Source organism: Erinaceus europaeus, chromosome 7 (assembly GCF_950295315.1).
Source record: "Erinaceus europaeus chromosome 7, mEriEur2.1, whole genome shotgun sequence".
In the NCBI taxonomy this organism is placed as follows: Eukaryota; Metazoa; Chordata; class Mammalia; order Eulipotyphla; family Erinaceidae; genus Erinaceus; species Erinaceus europaeus.
The window spans coordinates 49883382-49908945 of record NC_080168.1 but is presented as its reverse complement, the minus strand read 5'-3'; the positions used below and the strand labels follow the sequence as shown (position 1 = coordinate 49908945).

The following is a 25564-nucleotide window of genomic DNA, read 5'->3' as shown; positions in this document are numbered from 1 at the left end:
ACAAGGGCAACAAAATGGGAATAAATAGCCTCCAGGAGCAGTGGGTTCATAGTGCAGGTGCCAAACCCCAGCAATAACCCCGGAAGTAAAAGAAAAATTCAGGAGAGAATTTTTTTTTAATTTTTAAAAATATTTATTTTATTTATTTATTCCCTTTTGTTGCCCTTGTTGTTTTATTGTTGTAGTTATTGTTGTTGCCGTTGTTGGATAGGACAGAGAGAAATGGAGAGAGGAGGGGAAGACAGAGAGGAGGAGAGAAAGATAGACACCTGCAGACCTGCTTCACCACCTGTGAAGCGACTCCCCTGCAGGTGGGGAGCCAGGGTTCGAGCCGGTATTTTTATATATAGTGAATACTATATATAAAAATATATATATAACCGAGAATTTTTATATGTAGTGAACACTAGAGGGCAGTAGCTGGTTACTAAGCATAGCTAGAAAGTTAAAAATGTAGAAGTGGCAGAAGCAGGCTATTCTCTTTTCCTCTCCTCCCTCTTTCCCTTCCTCCCTTTCCTTCATCTCCTCCTCCCCCTTTTCCATCTCCTCCTCCTCCATCTCCCCATCCTCCTTCTCTCCCTCCTTCATCTCCTTTTCCTCTACTTCCTCCCGCTCCTCCTCTTGCTGCTCTTCCTTCCTTCCCCTCCCCCTTCTTCATCCCCCAGGTCTACACAGAGCTCATGAAGAGGAAAGTGGGACTGCTGAAAACCCTGCTGCTTCTCCTCTCTATTTTCCATCTTTTTAAAAATGTTTAAATATTTATTTATTCCCTTTTGCTGCCCTTGTTTCTTTTTATTGTTGTAGTTACTACTGTTGTCATTGTTGGGTAGGACAGAGAGAAATGGAAAGAGGAGGGGAAGGCGGGGAGAGAAAGATGGACACTTGCAGACCTGCTTCACGCTTGTGAAGTGACTCCCCTGCAGGTGGGGAGGTGGGGTTTCAAACCAGGATCCTTAAACTGGTCCCTGCGCTTTGTGCCACGTGTGCTTAACCCGCTGCGCTACCACCTGACTCCCTCTATTTTCCATCTTAATCAGCACAGTATATGTCTCAGAGGCATTTACACAAGTTTCAAGTAGGTCAGTCAGTTAAAGTCAGAATCAAGGGGATTTAATAGGTGTCTATTGAATTTCCCCTTGCAAGTTGGGATTAGATTAGTAGCCAGTCTTCTGGGGGTTTAAAGTACCCGGTCTTCTGTGTGACTGAAGTGGAGAAAGGCATTGTTAGGGTTAGAGTTAGAAGCCTCCCCTTTCCCCACTACATCTGTTTCACCCTACACACCACCCCACCCCCCCCCATTTCTGCTTCCTCATCTGGGAGTCTGAGTTTCCTCATCTGGAAACAGAGTTGGCAGTCAGCTGAGGTAAAGAACAAACACCTCATCACAGACCCCTGCAAGCGTCAACCCGGCTTTGACCTAGCACGTTATGATTGGGCCCTCCTCAATCGCTATCGAACAGGCCATGGCCGGTGCGCTGCTATGTTCCATCGCTGGGGAGCCAGAGACGACCCGAATTGCCCCTGCGGCCCCAGACAGACTATGACCCACATAGTCAACGACTGCCACCTCTCCAGATTCAAAGGAGGTCTCGAAACTTTACATCAGGCTCAACCTGATGCTGCTGACTGGCTATGGAAGAAGGGCAAACGCTAGAAGAAGAAGAATCTGGGAGTCCCTCAGTTACTCCCTCTCTACCACTTGGAGAGGCTTGAAAGCTCACACTACATCAGAGAGAGAGAGAGCCTCAATGCAGTGGAGGCCAGGCCTCCACTGGGTCTCGAACATGGCAAAGCAGCATATTATCCAGGTGAGCTATGTAAAGTTCCTTCCCCTCCACCTGGAAGGATTTATCCCTCCAAAACTCCTTCCAGAAAGACCAGCGGCACCTCCACTGCAGTTTCAGGGGCTCTCCAACAGAGGGCGGGCTTCCCTGGCTCCTGTCCGAAGGCTATGCACCGGGATTTCCCAGGAGAATGGACCATAGCACTGGGAGGAAGCCTTTGCTCTTGCTGTGACAAGCCCACGTGCCGGAATCTGCAAACAGACCTGCTCATTTTCTTTCCTTCAAGCTGAAGTCCTAGATCATAGACTCTTTAAGCCTCTTAGATAATGGGGCAGCAAGCACAATACAGTTTTTGCTTCTATTTTTTAAATTAGCTTTTATTTATTTTCATTGTTGTAAAGATTTGAGAGGGAGGTGGTCCGGGAGATGGCTCAGTGACAAAGCTTTAGATGCTCAAGCATGAGATCCCAAGTTCGATCCCTGGCAGCACATGTGCCAGAATGTGATGTCTGGTTCTTTCTCCTCCTATCTTTCTCATAAATAAATAAATAAATAAAGTCTTTTTAAAAAATTGAGAGGGAAAATAAATAAATAAATAAATAAAATCTTTTTTAAAAATTTGAGAGGGAGGGGGAATCAGAGCATCATACTAGCACATGAGACACCAGGGGATTGAGCTCAGGACCTCATGCATGAGAGTACAATGTTTTGCCCACTGTGTCACCTCCTTGGCCACTTATCTTCATGTTATTTAAAGATTTTGTGGAGAGGCTGGAGCACTGCTCAGCTCTGAGACAGTGCCTGGAGCCGCTGGCATAAGAGCTTGGTGCTACCACTGAGCTCTCCCTCTGCTCTGGGCTAATTTTGAAAGGAAGGTAAGTTTAAAACATGTTTGTAGTCACAAGTGGCTCAGGAAACCCAAGAACTCCAGTCTTCTGATTCCACTTCTTTTTTTCTTGTTTATTTATTCAGAAAATTTTAAGCTTTTATTCAAGAAAAGTGAAAATATGCATGTATGATAATGTGTGGGCAAAAGCCTATTATTATTATTACATTTTTATTTTTACCAGAGCACTACTCAATCTTGGCTTATGGTGGTGTTGGGGATTGAACCTGGGAGCCTGGAGCCCAAGGCTTGAAAGTCTTTTGTATCACCATTATGCTGTTTCCTCCACCCCTGATTCCATTCCTTACAGAACCACCCACCCCCAGCACTGCCCCACCCTGTGCTGTATCCTGATAAACTGACAGATCTGTACGTGTGGAATTAACACCATGAGTAACTGGCACTCACAGACATTGGAGACAAGGGTGGGGTGGGAAAGGGTGTCCAATTTTCAATCTCCTGAAATACTAAGTCATTTATAATGTGTTTAGTAAACATTTGGTATTCATCTCTCTTCAATGAGAAACATTCATCTATGTTTAAATCATAGACACGAGGACATACTGGACTTGTTAAAGACTAAATTCTGTTCCAGTGATGATATGCAAATACAATCCTTGTATAGGGGCCAGCAGAATGACTTATGCAACTTATGACACTTGTGTTCACCTATTTATTTATTTGCTTGTTTTTATTTGAAAGATAGGGAAAGAAGAGAGGGAAGGAAAGAGGGAGGAGAGAAAGAACCAGAGCATCACTCTGAGACAGTGATGCTGAGAATGGAACTTGTGATTTCATGCTTGAGAGTCCAGTGCTTTACCTACAGCACCACCTCACTGGCCACAATGTGTGTCTAAAGGAGAGAGAGTCAGAGCATTACTCTGGTGTATTTGTTGTCCCAACGATTGAACTCTGGGCCTCCACCCACTGCACCACTCCACATGTTCTAATTTTTAAACCAGTAAAATGTCTTCACAGCAATGTTGATGGTACCTGGAAGATGAGTAATTACACCCCTCCCTCCCTTCTTCTCTCCCTCCCTTCCTTCCTTCCTCTTCTCCAGGATGGAGCCCAAGGCTTCAAATATCCCAATTACATTTTTCCTCCCTGTCAGTCATTTACTGTTTGGCACCCAGGGTGAGAACCAATGCCTATTTCCTCACCTGGTCCTCATCACAGGGCAGGACCCACAGAGGTTAGAGCACTGGGGAACCTGCCCAGTCCAACCTCTCCTCCCCAGCCCGGGTTTCTCTGCACCCATGACTCTTGCACTGACAAGTTGGTCAGGAAGCCTGTTCATCTTAAAATCTCCACTGGAGTGGGCAGTAGAGCAGCAGGTTAAGCACACAAGGCACTAAGCGCAAGGACTGGCTTGAGGATCCCGGTTCAAGCCCCCGGCCCCCATCGGCAGGGAGGTCGCTTGGCAAGCAGTGAAGCAAATCTGCAGGTGTCTATCTTTCTCTCACCCTCTCTGTTTTCCCCTCCTCTCTCAATTTCTTTTTGTCCTATCCAACAATAATGACAGCAATAACAACAATAAACAAGGGCAACAAAATGGAAAAAAAAAATGGCTCCAGGAGTAGTAGATTCCTAGTGCAGGCACTGAGCCCCAGCAATAACCCTGTAAGGGGGGAAAAAAAAAACTTTCACTAGGGTAGAGGGGCACTAGGTAGGGGCACTAGGGTAGGGATGGAGGGGGGAGACTTTCAGGACCTGGTGCATGATGGTGGAGGAGAACCTAGGCTGAGGGTGACAGTGTTCTGCAGAAAACAGAAATTTTACACATGTAGCAACAACTGTATTTCTATATTTTCTGCTGACTATAAACCATTATTCTCCCCCAACTAAAAAAAAAAAAAAAAAGAAAAGAAAGGAAAAGTAAAAACAAAGGGTGCCGGATGGTGGCACAGCTGGTTAAGCGCACATGGTGCAAAGCACAAGGACTGGTGCAAGGATCCTGGTTCAAGCCCCCAGCTCCCTACCTGTAGGGGAGTCGTTTCACAGGCAGTGAAGCAGGTCTGCAGGTGTCTGTCTTTCTCTCCCTCTCTCCGTCTCCCCCATCTCTCTTGATTTCTCTTTGTCCTATCCAACAACAACAGCAACTAGAGCAACAACAAAAAAGGGGGTGGGGTGGGGGGAGGTGGCCTCCAGGAGCTGTGGATTTGTAGTGCAGACACCAAGCCCCAGCAATAACCCTGGAGGCAAAAAAACAAACAAACAAAAAAACTCCATTCCGGGGCTGGGGAGACAGAATAATGGTTCTGCTAAAAACTCTCATGTCCAACGCTGGGAGGTCCCAGGTTCAACCCCCAGAACCACTATAAGCCAAAGCTAAACAGTGCTCAGGTCTTTCATTAAGATAAAATAATATCTCCACTCCTCAACAATAAGCTTTTCTCTGCCTTTGCTGAGATGCAAGATGCAGCCAGACAAGAGTTACAGATGACATGGTGCCAGGTGGTGGTTCATCTAGCTGAGGGCACATGTTATCATACATATGGACCTGGGTTCAAGCCCCCAGTTCCTACCTGTAGGGGGAAGCTTCATGAGTGGTGAAGTGGTGCTTTAGAGGTTTTTCTCCATTTCTGTCTTCATCTCTCAAGTTTTCTCTGTCCTGTCAAATAAAACAAACCTTTAAAATGTTTTTTAAGGGGCCAGGTGGTGACGCACCTGGAAAAGTGCACACATTACAGTGCACTAGGACCCAGGCTCAAGCCCCTGGTCCCCACCTGAAGGGGGACAGTTTCAAGAGTATAAAGCAATATTACAGGTATTTCTCCTCTCTGCTTCTCTATCTCCCCTCTCAATTTCTCTGTGTCTCTATCCAATAATAAATAATACAAATATAAAATAAAATGTTTTTAAATTACATTTTTTAATTTTAAAAAGACAGTATTTCTTTTCTTTTTTGCATCCAGGGTTACCACTTGGGGTTGGTGCCTGCACTACAAATCCACTGCTCCTGGCAGTCATTTTTACCTTTTTTTTTTCTTCTTCTTCCTCCATTTAGGACAGAGAAATTGAGAGAGGACAGGGTGATAGAGAGGGAGAGGCTTTGTCTACAAGTTGAGGTTACCCTCAGCCCTACCACCACCACCATCACCACCACCACCCCCGGGGCCATGTGACAGAAAACACCTGACTGAATTAAAGACCCCAAACTATGACAAACAACCAGGGATAGAGCCAAGACAAACTCTCAAGGTGAAGAATCTCTTGGAGAAAAAACAATTTTGAAAATTGTGCTACACAGCCCACCTAATGCAGCCCACATGTCCTCCTTTCCTTCTAAGGAAAATAAAACTCCAGACAATACTTTCGTGCCTGCCAAGCTGAAATGTGATCTACTTCTTAATATTCGCTCAACCCTGGAGTTAAGGGCTCGAAACTGGTAATGATTCCAAAGTGCAACCACTAGAGAGAGCTGGGGGGAAAAACAGCCCTCAGATGGGGCAGATTGGAGGGCGGGGTGCTGGTGTGTTTGTTCAAGTATGTGTGTGTCTGTCAGTGTGTGTGTTTCCAGAAACTGGTTTGGTATTTGGTTTCCAGTGCGATAAGATTGTAGGCAGAGAATCTTGCAGGTGTGTGTGTACACGTGTGTGTTTACAAGGCTTGCAGAAGCGATAGGAACACATGGACCACGTTTTAATAACTGAGGCCTCGTCCTGTGTGGCTTTATCACCTCCTGTGTCTGTCACCCAATGGTATGGGTACACAGGGGGTGGGGGTGGGTGGAGGGGATGGGGCACAGAAAGTGAGAATTGAGGGCTGAAAGCCATGGTGAACTGGGGGCTTCCCAGAAGTGGGGAGGGAGTCCTAGTTAATGACTTTAGGGAGCTGGTTTGCCCCCCTCCAAAACCTTTGAGGTTTGTTGGAGCTGCTGCTGTTTGCACAAGGGTGGGGTATGTGGGAGGTAAGTTAGAAGCCTAACAGTCTGGTCGTGGCTGAAGAGTCACCATGAACAGTGTGACTTTTCACCTGTTTAGTCTCTCAGTTGGAAACATGCAGGGGAGGGTCTGACTGTCCCAGGAGAAAATGGGGCAATAGCCTGGAAAACCAGATCCTTCTCTATGGTGCCGGGATCAAATCCAGGGCCTCATCCAAACAAAGTTGGTCTCTGTGGTCTGAGAGGCGGCGCAGTGATAAGGCTTTGGACTCTCAAGCATCAGGTCCCCAGTTCGATCCCTGGCAGCACGTGCCAGAGTGATGTCTGGTTCTCTCTCTCCTCCTTTCTCATAAATAAATAAAATCTAAAAAAAAAAACACCAAAAAAACAAAGTTGGTCTGAATCATTGAGCTGTATGTATATCACCCTGACTTTCCTGTGCTTTTGATACTATATATATTTCATATGATTTTTATATACTTATATTTAATATAATGTTATATGTAATATATTTAAATATGTATATATTTTAACATAAGATTTATTTATGGGCTGAGGAAATAGCTCACTCAGTGTGCTGTTTTGCCATTTACCATAAAAAGACAGAAACTGGGTAGATAGCACAATGGCAATGCTAAAGACTTTCATGCCTGGGAATCAGGTGGTTGTACAGCGGGTTAAGCACAGGTGGCGTGAAGCGCAAGGATTGGCCTAAAGATCCTGGTTCGAGCCCCCAGCTCCCCACCTTCAGGAGAGTCGCTTCACAGCAGTGAAGCAGGTCTGCAGGTATCTTTCTCTCCCCCTCTCTGTCTTCACGTCCCTCTCTCCATTTCCCTCTGTCCTATCCAATAACAACAATAATAACTACAATAATAAAACAACAAGGGCAACAAAAGGTAATAAATAAATATTTTTTAAAAAAAGAAAAAGACTTTCATGCCTGAGGCTCTGAGGTCCCAGGTTCAATCCTCAGCACTACCCATAAGCCAGAGCTGAGCAGTGCTCTGGTCTATGTGTGTATTTTTGTCTCTGCATCTTGCCCATAAATAAATATGTTTTTAAAAGAAAGACATAAGAAAAAGAGAGAACAGAACATCTCTGTATCCCTGAACAAGAAGATTATTTTGAAGGCAGGGTATATGGTATCCAGAATGGGGAGCTCAGGACAGGGGTTGGGTTGCATTTGTGGAGTTGGTGAGGGGAGCTGGGGTGGGGATGGGGCTCTTTTTTTTCCTTTTTCTCTTCTCTCCTCTTCTATTTCCTTTTTCTTTCTCTTAAGTAGATTCCTGGAAAAGCCCTCTCTTCCTGTTTTTACGCGGAGAACCTGAAATTGTGCTTAAAATAGCACAAATCTATTTATTTGGTGCCAATTTCCCTGAGGATGTCTACAGATGTTGACACTTCAAAGTGGAAAGAGGGACCTCAGTTTTTCACACCGTGGTGGGTGGGGAGTGAGAGCCCACCCCTACCACCCCCCAGCCAGCACCCCCGTCACTACTCACCGGCTAGTGTGAGGCATCATCTCTGCTGAGTGTTTCCCTAATAAAACCACGAACATTTCACCAGATGCTCCTGGCTGTTCCCCCCTCATGGCAAGTTCCCGAGTGCGGAGGCGGTCACCACCAAAATACTCTTCCCAGAACTTCAGGCACACCGGCCGTTTTTAGCAGGACATGCTTGACAGGAGCAGGAATTAAAATGCCGTGACCAAGGAAAACCACCTCTATTACAAACGACAGGGGGCTGGGAGCAAGCTAGCCTGCTAGAGTGCACACTTCACCGTGGGCAGGGTGCCAGGTTTGAGCCCGTAGCACTGCTTGGGAGCACTTGCATGGGGGTGGGGTGGGGGTGGAGTGGGGGAAGCATCACAGGTAGAAGGGCAGGGTTGTGGTGTCTCTCCTCTCACTGTCTCTTTTCCTCTCTTCATCTCTCTTCCTCTTGTCTCTCATCCTGTAGCTAAAGAAAAAAAGAAGAAAAGCAAATAGGGCTGGTGAAGTAGCTCCCATGGATAGTGTGCTGCTTTCCCAAGTGTATGACCCAGGTTCGAACCCACCTCCCACCACATTGAGGGAAGTTTTTGGTGCTGTGATCTTTTTTCACTCCTTATCTCTGTATCTTTCTCTCTTTCTCTCTCTCTCTCTCTCTCTCTCTCTCTCTCTCTATATATATATATATATATATATATATATATGTACAGAAGTGGGGGGAAAGAGTCCACCAGGGATGGTGGAATCATGCAAGCAGTGAAAACCCAGGTGGAGGGGAAAAAACAAACATTAGAAGGGTGGGGAGAGGGCTCATTCAGCAGACTGCACACTTGACCTGGATTTGAACCTCTGGCACTGCATTGGAGCACCTGCATGGGAAAAATTTCGAAAGTGGTTGAGTGGTACTGTGCTACCTATCTTTCTCTATCTCTACTTATTTTTTTAAAGATATATTCTTGGGGGGGAGTGGCTTAGTGGGTAGAACACCTGCCTTGCATATGTGAGGCCCTGGGTTCAACCCCTGGAACCAGGTAAAAACAGGAGAGAGAAAACCAAATATAGCCTCCTGAATGACTGAGTGACACTCAGGTCACTCTGTGTGTGTGTATGTCAACAACCAAGCCTGAGGCCCCGGAGGTCCCAGGTTTAATCCCAGTGTTCCATTGCCAGCACTGAGCTGTGCTCTGGTCTCTGTATCTGTGTGTGTAGACACACAGTGGTAGCACTCATAAAATAGATAAAATTGGGGGTCGAGTGGGATAAGTGCACATGGTGTGAAGTGTGAAGACCAGTATAGGGATCCTGGTTCGCTTTCCACCTTCAGGGGCATCACTTCATAGGCGATAAAGCAGGTCTGCAGGTGTCTGTCTTTCTCTCCCCCTTGCTGTCTTCCCTTCCCCTCTCCATTTCTCTCTGTCCTATGCAACAACAATGACATCAATAACAACAATAGTAATAACCACAACGATAAAACAACAAGAGCAACAAAAGGGGGAAAAGTAGCCTCCAGGAACAGTGGATTTGTGGTGCAGGCACTGAGCCCCAGCAATAACCCTGGAGGCAGGAAGAAAAAAAAAAGATAAAATTGAAGGGAGGAAAAAAGACTTTTAAAACTATTTATTTATTTTCCCTTTTTGTTGCCTTTGTTTTTTTATTATTGTAATTATTATTGTTGTTATTGATGTCATTGTTGTTAGGACAGAGAGAAATGGAGAGAGGAGGGGAAGACAGGGGAAGAGAAAGATAGACACCTGCAGACCTGCTTCACCACTTGTGAAATGACTCCCCTGCAGGTGGGGAGCTTGGGGCTTGAACCGGGATCTTTACACTGGTCCTTGCGCTTTGCACCATGTGCGATTAACCTGCTGCCCTACCGCCCGACTCCCAAAAAAAGACTTTTTAAGGGGCTGGGTAGGGGTACACCCAGTTAAGCACACATGTTACCATGTACAAGGACCTGAGTGAGAGCCCCTGCTCCCCATCTGCAGGAAGGAAGCTTCGTAAGAGATGAAGCAGTGCTAAAGGTATCTCTCTGTCTCTCTTCCTCTCTATTTCCCCCTCCTCCCTCAATTTCTATCTGCCCTACTTAATAAAAGAGAAAGAAAAAAATGGTCGCTGGGAGTGGTGGATTTATAGTGCTGGTGCCGAGCCCCTGGTGGCAATAAATAATTATTATTATTAATAATTTTAAATACAGGAGTTTTTCAAAGGACACACTTCACTCATCAATGTGAAAAAGTCACTTAGGAAGGCTGGGGTAGGGGAAAACAAAATACCTCCATTGGATAGTGCCCTGCTTTGCTGTGCACATGATCCAAGTTCCAGCCTGGCCCCCACCACACTGAAGAAAGCTTCTGCACTGTGGATGGTCTCTTCATCTCTCCCCCCTCTGTGTGTGTGTTTCTGTCTCTCTGCCTCTTTTTTAACTAAGTTAATTAGAGGAGAGTAGATAGCATAATGGTTATGCAGACAGACTCTCATGCCTGAGGCTCCAAAGTCCCAGGTTCAAGCCACTGGCACCTTCATAAGTCAGAGCTGAACAATGCTCTGGTGAGAAAAAAAAAAAAAAAGAAAAGAAAAGAAAAGAAAAAAGAAACTAGGGAGCCGGGCGGTAGCGCACCCGGTTAAGCACAGGTGGCGCCAAGCACAAGGGCCGGCATAAGGATCCGGGTTCGAGCCCCCAGCTCCCCACCTGCAGGGGAGTCGCTTCACGGGCGGTGAAGCAGGTCTGCAGGTGTCTGTCTTTCTCTCCTCCTCTCTGTCTTCCCCTCCTCTCTCCATCTCTCTCTGTCCTGTCCAACAACGATGACATCAATAACAACAACAACTACAACAATAAAAAACAACAAGGGCAACAAAAGGGAAAATAAATAAATATAAAAAATATTAAAAAACAAAAAAGAAAAAAGAAACTAAAATAAACTGATTAATTAGAGCCAGGGAGGTGGCTCAACCACAGACTGAATTCCTTGCATTAGAGAGGCTGTCAAAATAGCTCCCTTGGATAGTGTGCTGCTTTGCCATTTGTGTGACCCATGTTCAAGCCTGACCCTCACTACACTGAAGGAGACTTCATTCTGTGGTCTCTTTCATTCTCTCTCTGCCTCCATCTCTATCTAAAAATAAGTAAGCTCATTAAAATGAATATAAATAGGACATCATACAAGATGGAGTAATGCTCTGATTTCTCTCTCTCCCTCCCTCTCCGTCCCTTTCCCATATCCCCCTCTCCCACCCCTCCTCTCCCCCTCTCCCTCTCACACACATACTCACACAGCCTTATTAGAAGAGTCAGCAAAGGCGCCAGAGCAGGATGCCTCCAGGCTTCTGCTTGTTTGGAGAAAGGAAACACCTGCCAGTGGGCCTTGCTCAGGAGTGAGGATGCAGACAGGGAGGCAGGGGGCCGGCAGCAGGGCCTGACGCTGGGTTCTGTGCTCCTTGTGGGCAATTACTCACACATGCCTGGGAAGCTCCTGTTTCCATGTCTGTAAAATGGGATGACACCCCTCCCGGGACCGTTTTGATGATCAAACGCCAGGGCATGTGTAAAGAGAGCACTCTGAGCTGTAAAGCTCTGCTGGAGCGTCCCCACTGCCACATTCAGAGCCAGTGTCGCCTTGGCTGGCAGGGCCTCCTCCTGCCTGCTGCTTTTCATCTGATGTCTGTCAGCAGGGCGGGGTGCAGATGCTGGGAAAGGCAATTCATCTTTTGTCTGCTCCTTCTCATCCCCCACCCTGTCCCATGAACATTCAAACTGGATCTCAGGAGAGTCAGAAAAGCAAAGAGGGCAGCCAGGGAGGTGGTACAGTAATCTCAAGCATGAGATCCTGTGTTCAATCCTCAACATCTCAGGTACCAGAGTGATGCTCTGGCTCATTTTATCTCTCCTCCCTACCCCCTATATATATATATATATATATATATATATATATATATATATATATATATATATAATCTATTTTGGATAGAGACAGAGAAATGGAGAGGGCTGGGTGGTAGAATATCCTGGTAAGTGCACATAGTACAAGGATTCTGATTCAAGTCCCCAGCACCCCACCTGCAGGGGGGAAGCTTCACAAGCAGTGAAGCAGGTCTGCAGGTGTCTGTCTTTCTCCTTCTCTATCTCCCTCTCTTCTCTCAATTTCTCTCTGTCCTATCCAACAAAATGGAAACTGGTCCAGGGCTAGACATGGACCTTCCATATGACTCTAATCCCTCTCCTAGGGATATACCCCAAGGACTCCATAACACCCAACCAAAAAGAAATATGTACACCTATGTTCAGAGCAGCACAATTTGTAATAGCTAAAACCTGGAAGCAACCCAGGTGCCCAACAACAGATGAGAGGCTGAGAAAGTTGTGGTATATATATATACAATGTAATACTACGCAGCTATTAAGAACAATGAACCCACCTTCTCTGACCCATCTTGGATGGAGCTGGAAGGAATTATGTTAAGTGATCTAAGTCAGAAAGACAAAGATAAGTATGGGATGATCCCATTCATAAACAGAAGTTGAGAAAGAATAATAGAAAGGGGAACTCAAAGCAGGATTTGACTGAATTGGGAGTAGGGCACCAAAGTAAAAACCCTGGATGAAGGGTGAGGATGGATGTTCAGTTTCATCAGGGGGTGGGGGGGATGGGTTGGGGCACAGTCTTTTGGTAGTGTTTATGTACACTCCTATCACTTTGTAGTCATATAAATCACTATTTAATTAATATGAGAGGGGGAAAATTGATTGAATGTCTCAAACTTTTAAAATCACAAAGTGTTTTTAATACATAGGTTGAGTCTTTGATATGTTGACTCTCTTAGAAACTTAGACCAGGAAGAACAGAAGCAACCGGTGGCACAGCTATATACAAATAATGCCAAAGGACATAAATTATGGTGATGTTGTGTATGATACAGCACATCCTAACAAAGGGATTTTTCAAAGTTAACCCAATTGCCAAATAATGTGGTCATAGCAATAACTATCTATTGTCTTCTTAAACCCTAAGATAGCAGAAACCTCCCACTTCCTCTATAAAGCCTATATTTTCCCCAGTCCTGGAACCACTAGGGTGGGGCTCACTTTCCTGTGTGCTTCTCTCAATTCATACCAAATGATATGGTATTCGCCGATCCCAACCTAATCAACACAAAGAGTACCACCTCAGCACGCTTCACTTCAGACTGTGTCCAGAGACGTCAGGTATAGAATGTCAACCCTTCACCCTCATTACTCGGGTAAGAACTTTCCTTTCATAGTATTCTCTAATTCCATTCCAGGAGGTTCATTTTCTAACAAAGTCCCAAAACCTAGATATAGACTAGACCCCATAAGATAGAGCATATGTTCACATGTATCCATAAATTAAGGCAAAATATATACCTGAAAGCAAAAATACACAATAGTCTGTAGTTAGTCAGTATAAAGTTCATAATGAAATAGTGTTTACTTAGACTTAGATACCCTCCTCACCTACTTCCTCTTACAGTTCTCTCACTCACTCCAAAGCTAACCTCATCAAAGCAAGGACTGCAAAAGCTGAATAAGGGCAAGAGACTGGCATACTTTAATGATGACTCTTTAGTCACTATCAGGCTACCCCATCAGCTGGGGCCCTAATCCGGGATTCCTGAGATTCCCAAGCAGACATGATGGGCCTAGACCTCGAATAAATCCCTCTCTCCATTGTTACCGGTCATCTTTATCAGGAACAATACAATAGACCCCTTTGGGGCCCCCATAGGACCTTGCCCTCAACTTAGATCAACAATGGTAGAGAATGTTCCGATCTCTGAAGGGAGTCTGGACAATATACTCTATGCTACACCTGAGGAAGATGGGTTCTGATATTGGGGCAGCTTGGAATGTTCCTACTTATGGCCACAGAATGTGAATTCAGATCTACAGGGATACAGAGGTCACATAGGCTCCTAACCGGAATATGGGCCCCAGATCAGATCAAATCGATGGGGTTTACAATCAACAATATTTCTACATCTTTCCCATATTTGGGAGCTACTCTCTTCCTTGATCCAGCTTTCCGGTCCTTCTGCCAGCCATGACATCATCTCCCCAGACAATAATTAGGATCTACCTGCATATCAGATTTCAGGCTCAGGCAAAAAGAAAAAAACAAAAACAAACAAACAAACAACAAAAAAAACCTAGTATAGTCACAGGCCCTTTGGAATATAACTAAAATATGCCTACTAGCTATCTACAAAACAAAGACCCCCCCCCCCCAACTCTTCATCTGCACTATTCCAGCCTTTAGGTCCATGATTGATTAACAATTTGTTTGGCCTTGTATGTTAACTCTCTTTTCAACCACCAGGTTACAGATGCTAGCATGATGCCGACCAGACTACCCTGGACAGACAACCCCACCAATGTGTCCTGGAGCTCCGCTTCCCCAGAGTCCTTCCCTACTAGGGAAAGAGAGACAGGCTGGGAGTATGGATCGACCTGTCAACACCCATGTTCAGTGGGGAAGCAATTACAGAAGCCAGACCTTCCACGTTCTGCATCACACAATGACCTTGGGTCCATACTCCCAGAGGGTTAAAGAATAGGAAAGCTATCAGGGAAGGGGGTGGGATACAGAGTTCTGGTGGTGGAAACTGTACAAAGCTGTACACCTCTTATCCTATGGTTTAGTCAATATTTCCTTTTTATAAATAAAAAATTTTAAAAAAATGGAAAAAATGACCACCAGGAATAGTGGATTCATAGTGGTGGCACCAAGCCCCAGTGATAACCCTGGAGGCAAGAGAGAGAGAGAGAGAGATTGAGATGGAATAGGAAGGGAGAGACCTACAGCACTGTGTTTGCTTTTTCCAGAGCACTACTCAAATCTTGTATTGAACCTGGGACTTCAGAGCCTCAGGCATGAGCATCTCTTTGCATAATTATTATACTATCTCTCCCACCCAGCAGCACTTTTTTACTGCTCATGGAAACTTCCCTCCTCCAGGTGGGGACCTGGGGATTTAAACCTAGGTCCTTGTGCACTATGATGTGTGTGCTCTACGAGGTGCACCACTGCCTAGCTCATTTTTTAAGAGAATGTAATTTTATTATTATTTTTTAATGAGAGATACAGAGAGAGAAAGAAAGAGACCAAAGCACTCTCAGCTCTGGGATTGAGGCTGGGGCCTTAGAAGTCTTTTTTTTGGGGGGGTCAGGTGGTAGCGCAACAGGTTAAGCACATGTGGCGCAAAGCACAAGGACTGGCATAAAGATCCTGGTTCGAGCCCCCGGCTCCCTACCTGCAGGGGAGTCACTTCACAAGCAATGAAGCAGGTCTGCAGGTGTCTATCTTTCTTGTCCCTCTCTGTCTTCCCCTCCTCTCTCGATTTCTCTCTGTCCTATTCAACAATGAACAACATCAACAACAACAATAATGACCACTACAAGGCTACAACAACAAGGGCAACAAAAGGGGGAAAAATGGCCTCCAGAAGCAGTGGATTCGTGGTGCAAGAACTGAGCCCCAGCAATAACCCTGGAGGCAAAAAAAAAAAAAAAGTCTGCCTTCAAGATTATCACTCTGGAATCCACTGCTCCTGGAGGTCACCTTTTTCCCATTGTTGTCGTTTTGCCATTGTGCTGTTGGATAGGACAGAGAGAAACTAAGGAGGGGAAGAAAGAGAGGGGGAGAGGAAGATAAATACCTGCAGACCTGCTTCACCTCTTGTGAAGTGACACCCACCCCCCCTTCCCCCCACAGGTAGGGATCTGGGGCTCAAACTGTGATCCTTACTCCAGTCCTTGTGCTTCAGGCACGTGTGCTTAACCCCCCCCCACACATCGCCCTGCCCCTGACCTTGCCTTGGAAGTCTTCTACATAACCATTCTGCTGTCTCCCCAGCCCCATTCTGTGGTCTCCCCAGCAACCCCCCTTTTTTTTTAAAGAACAGAATTGAGTGTATAGATGGGTGTTGATGTTTTCATGCTTCCTGTTCATTTTCCCTAATGTTCCCTCTTAATTTATTTGTTTGTTTATTGCCACCAGAGTTATCACTGGGGCTTGATGCTGACACTACAAATCCACCACTCCCAGTTGCCATTTCCCCCCTTTTTTCTTTATATTTTATGCAATAAGACAAAGAGAAGTTGAGAGGAGAGAGAAAGACTGAGAGGGAGTGAGAAAAAGAGACACTTGCAAACCGACTTTTCTGCTGGAGAAGCATTCTCTCTTTAGGTGGGGACTGGGGACTTGAACACAGGTCCCTGTGCATGATAATGTGTACACTCAACTGGGCGAGCCACCCCCCCTAGCCCCAGTGTCTTTTACAATTCTTGTCTGGCTACATCTGGGCTTCCTTGCATCTCTCAGCAAAAGAGAGACGAAAGCTTTGTATCGAGGAGTGGGAATTTAAAAATAAATGGGAATCCTGCCCACCTAGTCAATATAGGAGTCATGGGTGCAGAGAAAGCCAGGCTAGGGAGGAGAGGATGGACTGGCAATTTTCAAAGTCTGGGGAAGGAGAGAGAAATCCATCCTCTTTCCCCTCTGCTGAGGACCACTTGTCTGGGATACCATTTTCAGATAAGATCAATTTTGGTGGCAGCTGGCAAAATAGCTCATTTGGATAGTGTGCTGCTTTGCCAAGTGCATGACCTAGGTTTCAGCTCCTCCTCCACTTCATTGAAGGAAGCTTCAGTGCTGTGGTCTCTCGCTTCCCCTCTTCCCCCCCTCCTCTGCTTGTCTTTATTAAACAAACATGCAAAAAAAAACCAAATCAACATTGGTGGGACTGATTTTTCTTTATGTCCAAGGCAAAGATTTGTTTCCTCTGTCTCCTGCTGGAATCATTTCTGACAGTGGCAAAGGAGGAGGGACTTCTCCCTCCACATGGGGTGTCCCTGCACTGCTGTTTCCAGGGGCTGGGGAGACTGGGGACCCTGTTTGTATGTCCCCACCACCCATAAAAGAAGAGCATGTTCCTTCCATTGTGTTTCTGTAAAGGAGAAGAATGAATACAACATTTTACAATTCAGAGTCAAACTAAAAGGACATTAAGCTCCAAATCCCAAATCAGGCTGGATTTGGGAATGTGTGTGTGTGTGTGGGGGGGGGGGGGGGGAGTTAGCAGTGGAAGAGGTGTTTTTTTTTTAAATAAATATTTTTATTTATTTATTAATGAAACAGAAAGAGGACTGAGGGGGCGGAGAGAAAGAACCAGATATCACTCTGGCACATATGCTGCCTGGAATTGAACTAGGGACCTCATGCTTAAAGGCCCAATGCATTATCTACTGCACCACTTCCCAGACCACGGGAGAGGGTTTTGTTTTTAATAGTTATTTATTTATTTATTCTTTTTTGTTGCCTTTGTTGATTTTTATTATTGTTGTAATTATTATTGTTGTTGTTATTGATGTCGTTGTTGTTGGATAGGACAGAGAAAAATGGAGAGAGGAGGGGAAGACAGAGAGGGGGACAGAAAGACACCTGCATACCTGCTTCACTGCCTGTGAAGCAATTCCCCTGCAGGTGGGGATCCAGGGCTCAAACGGGGTCCTTAAGCCAGTCCTTGCGCTTCGTGCCACGTGTGCTTAACCTGCTGCGCTAAATGCCTGACTCCCAGGAGAGGGTTTTTATGGTGGCCAAGTTGCATATAATCCTTCTCTACATCAGAAAGACTATTCAAGGTGAGGGGGCTGGGTGATGGTGCACTGGGTTAAGTGCACATATTAAGAAGTGCAGGGAGACTGCCTCAAGGATCCCAGTTGGAGCCCCTGGCTCCCATCTGCAAGGGGGCCGTGTCACAAGTGGTGGAGCAGGTCTGCAGGTGTCTATCTTTTTTTAAAAAAAAAACTCTTAATTATATTTATTTATTTATTTATTGGATAAAGACAGCCAAAAATCTAGAGGGAAGGGGGAAATAGTGAGGGAGAGCGACAGAGAGACATCTGCAGCACTGCTTCACCACTCACAAAGCTTTCCCCCTGCAGGTAGGGACTGGGGGCTTGAACCTGGGTCATTGTAACGTGCTCTCAACCAGGTGCGCCACCACCCAGCCCCTGCAGGTGTCTATCTTTCTCTCTCCCTCTTTCTCTCTTCCCCTCCTCTCTCAATTTCTCTCTGTCCTGTCCAACAACAACAGCAACAACAAAGAAAAAAATGGCCGCCAGGAGCAGTAGATTCATAGTGCCTACAGTGAGCCTCAACGGTAACCCTGGAGGCAAAAAAAAAAATTCAACATAAAAAAAAAATAAGAAGAAAAAGACTATTCAAGGTGATCAGGAGGTGGCTCACCTGGTTAAGTGCACATCTCACCACACACAAGGACCCAGGTTCAAGTTCCCACTCCCCACCTGCAGGAGGGATGTTCATGAACTGTGAAGCAGTGCTGCAGGTGTCTCTTGATCTCTCTCTTCCCTCTCAATTTCTCCCTGTTTTATCAAAGAGGGAAAGAATGACATGTCACAGCGTGAAAGGAAAATTTTCTATGAAGAGGAAGAAGAGGTCATCATTGACCCTGGATCCCAGCGAGACACAGCTCCTAAGGCTGCTTTGCTAATCATGCAATTTTAAACCCACTGAGGCTGGGAAATTTGTTATCAGGTGACTCATCCATGTGGGGAAATCCAGTCTGTCTGTGCCAGAGATGAGAGCGTGTGATTAGGTGTTTAGATGGCGAATTCCATTCAGTCTTGTGAATCCACTGCAGGCATCTTGGAAAGGAGAAAAGGAGGCAGCTCAACAAATGAAAAAAAAAAGTTTCAGGGCTCCCTGGATTTAAATATGAAAGCCTTCTATGTGTCATCTGGTGACCATTCAAATAACAGATGTGCTTTATCATATATATATATATATGTATATATATATATGTATATATATGTATGTATGTATGTATGTATGTATGTGTATATATATATATATATATATATGAAATAGTCATAAAGTTTGAAAGGGGGAGAAAGAAAGCTAAAAACAATACAAAGAATGAAAGAATGTTGTGTTTTGAGCCACCTGAGTTTTTAAAAATATTCTCTGGATACAAGTAAGGCCTCTCTCTGAGGTAATCTCAATCCCGACACTGTTATCAGAAGAAAAATATTGATACATGGCTCTTCTCTAAGCCTCAGGCTCTGTCTAGGTTGCCAGTTGTCTCAATATGCGCCCCCTCTCCACTGTCTCTAGAGATCCATCAGGAACAATTCCTAGGTCTTTCTGGCCTCTTCTGATCTTGAACTTCTTGAAGAAGTTGGGTTGGCTAGATGGTCTTTTCTCTTGTCCTTAGAACTTCATTGCTATTTGCTTCTGATGAGATCCGGGTCCTCATACATGAAGTAATGCTTGCTTCTCATTACATTATATTGGGGTGCTCAGCATCTCAGTTTGTCCCATTCTTAGTGTTGTTCTCTGTGCTTTCTTCTATCTATTCACCACTTATTTTCATGATGGTGACTATTAAGTCACATACAAAAGTTTTCTTTTTCTTTTTGCCTCCAGGGTTATTGCTGGGGCTCGGTGCCTGTACTACGAATCCACTGCTCCTGGCGGCCATTTTATTGGGTAGGACAGAGAGAAATTGAGAGAGGAGGGGAAGATAGAGAGGGAGAGAGAAAGACAGACACCTGCAGACCTGCTTCACCTCTTGTGAAGTGACCCCCCCCCTGCAGGTGGGGAGCTAGGGGCTTGAACCCAGTTCCTTTCATGGGTCCTTGCGCTTAGTACTATGTGTGCTTAGTGGTGCACCACTGCCTGCCCCCCATATACTAAAGTTTTTTATGAGTAATTGTTGAATGAATACAATATTTTTTCCCACAACTTTATTGGGGAGCTAATGGTTTATAGTATAGTTGCTAACACATAGGTACAATTTCTCATCCCCCCATGATAGATGTCTACAAGATACTGTCTTCCTCAACCCAAGTCCTTTTCCACCGTCATGTCCCAGAGCCCTAACACCCTTTCATCCCAACCCCAAACTCCTGTCCCTCGTTCCCCAGAGTGCTTTGCTCTGATGCAAATCACTACATCCAGTCCAACTCTAATTTCATTTCATGTTTCCCTCACTGTCATTACTTCTTACTTTCCACCTATGAGTGAGATTCAGTATTCCTCCTGCTAATTCTGGCTTATCTCACTCAAATAATATCTTCAATGTCCCTGCTCAGAGGAGAGGACTTCAGCAAAAGGAATTACCATCAAAACAGAGAGAGTCCCTACAGAGTGGAGGAAGATCTTTATTTTTGATCTCTTAAAAATATTTTTATGGGGGCCAGGAAGTAGTGCAGCGGGTTAAGCATACATAACACAAAGCGCAAGGACCCATGTAAGGATCCCGGTTCGAACCCCCGGCTCCCCAACCTGCGGGGGGTGGTGGTGGTGGTTGTTTAACAAGTGGTGAAGCAGGTTTGCAGGTGTCTATCTTTCTCTCTCCCTCTCTATCTTCCCCTCCTCTCTCCTCTCTCAGTTTCTTTCTCTGTCCTATCCAACAACCACAACAACAGCAATGACAACAATAGTAATAAATACAACAAGGGCAACAAAAATGGAAAAAAATGGCCTCCAGGAGCAGTGGATTAGTAGTGCAGGCACTGAGCCCCAGTGATAACCCTGGAGGTAATATATATATATGTGTGTGTGTGTGTGTGTGTGTGTGTGTGTGTGTATGTTATTATTGAATAGAGACATAGAGAAAGAGACAGAGAGACATCTGCAGCCCTGCTTCAACACTCATGAAACTTTCCCCCTGTACATGGGAACCAGGGGCTTGAACCTGGGTCCTTGTGCACTATAAATGTATGTGCTTAACCAGGTGCACCACTACCTGGCCCTGGAGAAGATCTTACAGACCATACATCAGATGAAGGGTTAATAATTAAAAATACATACAAACTCAAAAAAAAAAAAAAAAAAACTACTGAAAAATGGAGGGAGGGGGTTGGCAGAACTTTCTCCAAGGAAGAGATTCGTGTAAGTACCACCTGCTAACCAATTGTGCTACTGGAGCTCCCAAGGAAGAAATTCAAAATGCCAATAGACATATGAAAACATGCTCAAAGTTAGTGCTGATCAGTGAAATGCAAATAAAGATAACAATGAGATGTCACTTTACACCAGCGAGAATGTCCTACATTAGATAAGACAGAAACACCAGCTGTTGGAGAAGGTATGGGGGGAAAGGAAATAGTTGTTGATTAAGCTGATCTCTGCCAGGCATGCTCTGTGCATCTTTTCTTTGTCTCAGAACCATGAAGCACCCCAAGTCCTCATCAATCTTTGACTACACTTGCTTGCTTTTTGTTTTCTGTTTGTAGTCCTGATTCCATATTGTTTTGTAGCTGATAATATCTTACCATACTCTTAATTTTATCGTTCAAATTGTTCCTGATTTGGCTTCTGAAGTCCCTTCCAGCTGACTCCTATGTCCTCTAACATGTTCGTATATTTTTTTTAGCTTTAAAAATATTTTATGTGGGGAGCTGGGGAGTAGCACATCGGGTTAAACGCACATGGTGCAAAGTGTAGGGACCAGCGTAAGGATCCCAGTTCGAGCCCCTGCTCCCCACCTTCAGGGGAGTCACTTCACAGGCAGTGAAGCAGGTCTGCAGTTATCTATCTTTCTCTCCCCCTCTGTCTTCCCCTCCTCTCTCCCCTCTCTCCATTTCTCTCTATCCTATCCAACAACAACGACATCAATAACAACAACTACAAAAAAAAATAAAAAACAAGGGCAACAAAAGGGAATAAATAAATAAATATTAAAAATAAAAAAAAAAATTTTATTTGGGAGTCGGGTGGTAGTGCAGAGGGTTAAGCACACATAATACAAAGCGCAAGGACCGGAGTAAGGATCCTGGTTCGAGCCCCTGGCTCCCCACCCACAGGGGAGTCGCTTCACAAGCGGTGAAGCAGGTATGCAGGTGTCTATCTTTCTCTTCCCCATTCTGTCTTCCCCTCCTCTCTCCATTTCTCTCTGTCCTATCCAACAACGATGACATCAATAACAACAACAGTGATAACTACAATAAAACAACAAGGGCAACAAAAAGGGAATAAATAAATAAATATTTTTTAAAAGATGGCTACCAGGAGCAGTGGATTCAGTTGTAGTGCAGGCAGTGAGCCCTAGCAATAACCCTGGAGGCAAAAAAAATTTATTTAGGGTGGTGGAGATAGCATAATAGTTCTGCAAAAAGACTCTCATGCCTGAGACTCTGAGGTCACAGGTTCAATCCCGTAAACCACCATAAGCCAGAGCTGAGTAGTGCTCAGTAAAAATAAATAAAAATTAAAAATTTTTATAGAGATGGATAAAACTTGAGAGGGAAAGGGGAGACTGGAAGAGAGGAAGAGAGACAACAATAACATTGCCTTACTGCTTGAGATGTTTTCCCCTTCTCAGGTGGGAACTGGGGGCTTAAACCTGGATCCATGCAAATTATAACATGTGTGCTCACCCAGGGGTACCATCATCTGGCCCTTCATGTTGTATCTTGAATCCTGACTGACTTATACCATCTCTGATAGAGACGAAGAGAGAGAGACACCTGCAGACCTGCTTCGCTGCCATGAAATGAAGCATCCTCCTGCAGGTGGGAAGCAAGGGCTCAGACCTGGGTCCTTGTGCGTGGTAAATGTGCACTTAACCGGATGTAACACCACCACCACCACCCCTCCTTTTTTTAAAAAATGTTTTCCAGATCTGTGTTGTCCCAGGTAAGGGATGAGCCAGTCCTTTTAAAAGCTCTAGTTTCACTGTCTTCCAGAGGTGGGGCTACGGAGCAGCAGCAGCTATATTTATCTCCTCTCCTCTCCCGGGTCAACCAAGAATACCAAAGGAGACCACCTGGGACCACAACAAGACAGGACTAGAATGACTTCAGGAACCCACCAAATCACTGGTGAGTGCAAACACGTGTGTCTCATGGACAGAGAGGAGCCTAGGGAGAGATAAAGTGGCTGGTAACAGTCTGGTAGTTTACCAGTTGAGACACCACCTCCATTCTGTTTCACCAACAAAAAGACGGCTGAAGGGAGGAGGAGACTCCCCTAAGACACACCAAATGAAACTGTGAGTCTCCATTGCTATTGCCCTCAGAATCTGGAGCAGCAGCAGGGAGGCCCTGTGCTGATACCAGGGAACAGTGAACTAACTAGAAAACTCAAGAGAAGATCTATACCTCAGTGGCCTAGTAGTGGGGCTGTGAGAGTGCTGGGCTAGCATGGGGGTGCTTTTTCCAGGGCGCGTACTCTGTGGGTTGGAGAGAACGCAACGGGAGCCAGCCTGGGCTGCTACTCACTCAGTGACGCAAAGGAGATGACTCATGAAGAAAGCTTGTGGCGGCAAGGCAATGCAATATCTTTATTGATCAGAGAGCCAAGGCTTTTAAAGGGCAGACCTGGAAGTGGCAAGTCGGAAATGGAAATGGCTAGGAAAGGGCCGGAGAAAGGCAAAAAGGGCTAGAAAGGTAGGAACTTCCTTAGCAACTTTTGCGAGGGTTTTAACTGGTAGGATTAATAATACCCTGTAGGCAGGGTAGGTCTTTAGGGCAGAAAGAAGATAGATCAAAGAAATGGAATGGGTAGGGATCTTTCAGGCAAAACAATGATTATGTAGATAGGCCATAATATCAGGAATGCAGGGTGGAGCAGGGGGAGCTAGCTTAATGTTTTAAGGAATTCCAGGCTCCTGGAGGCAGAAAAATGCAGGGTGCTTTGTGAGGCTCCTAATAATTTCCCAACATGAGAGTCTCTTTTCATAACCACTGGATTATCTCTGCCACACCAGGCTTTATCTCTTGGTCAGGAGTCAGTGATTAAGCTAAGAAGCCTACTTATAGTTTAAAAGCCCTCAGGCTTCCAAAGCCTACAGGGAAGAAAGAGAACAAAAGAGGCTTTTAAGTCACTGAGCTCCATCTCAGGGATTAAAATAATATTGAAACAACTGTCAATTTCCACAACTGTGAACCCTCTAATTACCTAATTTAGACACAAGTCGATTCAGGCAAGAGTGATCAGTAATTTGAAAATTACTGAGAGAGAGAGAGAGAGAGACCTCATAACAAACTATATAAAATGGTTAAATCAACAAGAAGAAATATTGTAGAAATGAACCAGGACAAGAGTCCAGCTAAAAGCCCCCAAAGGATGAAGCACAAAATAATGAGGTCAACATCCAAACACTAGTTAAGGAAATAACCACAGGAGTGAGTAAAGAGTTTGAAAGAATTGTCATCAGAAATGCAGAAACAACAAATGAGACCCTGGATGAAAACACTAATTATCTCAAGGTTATTAGAGAGCTGAAAGCTGAAATAGTTGAGCTAAGAACACAACTAGCTGAACAAGCTAAAACAGTATCAGAACAGGGTAACAAAATAGATGAACTCCAGAAAACAGTAGAGGGGAGAGAGAATAGAATCAATGAGGCTGAAGACAGAATTATAGCAAGATCGAGGATGAATTAGAGACAACTAAAAAAGAAGTAAGAGATCTCAAAAATAGATTAAGAGATACTGAAAACAACAACAGAGACCTATGGGATGACTTCAAAAGAAATAATATATGCATTATTGGCTTACCAGAGGAAGAAAGAGAGGGAGGGGAAGAAAGCATTCTTCAGGACATAATAGCTGAGAACTTCTCTAGTCTAGACAACATAAAAGACTTAAAGGTTCAAACAGCACAGAGGGTTCCGAACAGAATTAACCCAGACTTAAAGACACATCATATTTAGAATGGAAAGGAATAAGGTAAAGAAAAGATCCTGAAGGCTGCAAGAGAATAACAAAGAGTCACCTATACAGGAAAACCCATAAGATTAGCAGGATTCTCCACACAAACACTACAGGACAGAAGAGAAAGGCAAGATATCATCGAGTGCTCAGTGACAAAGGTTTTCAACCAAGATTACTGTATCCTGCTAGACTGTCCTTCAGACTAGATGGAGGCATCAAAACCTTCTCAGACATACAACAATTGAAAGAATAAACTATCACCAAGCCTGCCCTGAAAGAAGTTCTGAAAGGTTTCCTATAAACAGTAAGACCACTATAAATATGACATCTATCAGAACACTCTAAAAATCTACAGGAGTGGCGTTAAAATATCTTTAATCTTTGGTATCAATAAATGTCAATGGCCTGAATTCACCTATTAAAAGGCACAGAGTAAGAAGATGGATCAGAAAACACAACTCAACAATGTGCTTCACTTCAACAAATGTCACTTCACAGCAAATGTCACAACAAATGTCACTTCAACAAATGGTGTTGGAAAAAATGGGTTGAAACATGCAGAAGAATGAAACTGAACCACTATATTTCACCAAACACAAAAGTAAATTCCAAGTGGATCAGGGACTTGAATGTTAGACCAGAAACTATCAGATACTTAGAAGAAAATAGTGGCAGAACTCTTTCCACATAAATTTTAAAGACATCTTCAATGAAACGAATCCAATTACAAAGAAGACTAAGACAAGCATAATCCTATGGGACTACATCAAGTTAAAAAGCTTCTGCATGGAGTCTGGTTGGTAGCACAGTGGGTTAAGC

General features: G+C 44.6%; 1 long non-coding RNA gene across 1 annotated transcript; it reads right to left on the bottom strand.

Annotated features, from left to right (window-relative positions):
• Positions 1 to 2403: 2403 nt before the first annotated feature.
• On the bottom strand, positions 2404 to 11541 carry LOC132539415 (uncharacterized). Its single transcript, XR_009550699.1, has 3 exons — positions 11317 to 11541; positions 8059 to 8512; positions 2404 to 5284 (listed from the first exon to the last, which is right to left on the bottom strand). It is a non-coding gene; the product is annotated as an uncharacterized LOC132539415 (long non-coding RNA).
• Between the last annotated feature and the right edge of the window lie 14023 nt (positions 11542 to 25564).